At 26.0% G+C, this 897-nt stretch overlaps 1 protein-coding gene across 1 annotated transcript in view; it reads left to right on the top strand.

Moving 5' to 3' along the window:
• Nucleotides 1–897, top strand: part of LOC108690749 (mycosubtilin synthase subunit C) — a 12,280-nt gene that overhangs the window by 3,219 nt on the left and 8,164 nt on the right. The gene's annotated exons all lie outside the window — the stretch shown is intronic.

Raw genomic sequence — 897 nt, forward strand, 5'->3', positions numbered from 1 at the left:
TACATAAATTGTTATTTTATTAGAATATTTCTAATATTTATGTACTTTAATTAAGGCATGTAATTTGAAATTTGTGCATTTATATGTAAGACTTAATTGTTTTGTATTGCGGCTTGTTCTTTCCTAGTTAAAAATCATTCGTTAGATGTATCTGATTATGTAAACAATACAGTCGGAAGTATTTAGTCTCTTTTAATATGACTAGTTAACACATTAAAAATTAGATATCAACTGTTTGTTAAATTTAAATTACTAAAGCTTCGTGATATGTTGAGCTTTCCGTTTGAAGTGAGTTACTTTTGGTTTTTAGTTTGAATTGTTTTTAATTTTATCTTGCAAATTAAAACTGCAGTTAGGAACCTGATAGTGACTCACTCTTGGCAAATCGCTCAATGAAAATGAGATAGGATCAGATATAATTTTGCTGAAGAAAGCCAAAGAAAAAAACTTAAAATAAAGAAATTTAAAATAAAGAAGACATTGTGCAATGGAAAGTAATTAAAGTTTGATAACTGAATCATTAGTTATCTCCGTCTGCTTTGATTCTCATTAGCCTTAAATTTATTATTTATTTTATAATTCCACCTGTCATGTTTTACAGTAACATATTTTTATATTTTTATAATTTTCAAGTATGGTTATTTTGATGAATAAAGTACGGTTATTTAAACCGTAGATTTGCTCATGGACATATTCTATGGGTTTGCTCGACTTGTAGTGTAAAGTACAAAGTTAGTCGTACGAAGACTTTGAAGTAGTGCAAGTTACATGTGTATATCATATACATATATAGTATACATAAGTTCAAATAGTTTACGTAATTTTTTCACCAATGTTAATATAAATAATAATATATTTTTTCTTCTTACTTATTGTGTATAGAGTACTTCTATATAT

This window comes from Atta colombica, unplaced genomic scaffold, assembly GCF_001594045.1.
Source record: "Atta colombica isolate Treedump-2 unplaced genomic scaffold, Acol1.0 scaffold35, whole genome shotgun sequence".
Taxonomy (NCBI): domain Eukaryota; kingdom Metazoa; phylum Arthropoda; class Insecta; order Hymenoptera; family Formicidae; genus Atta; species Atta colombica.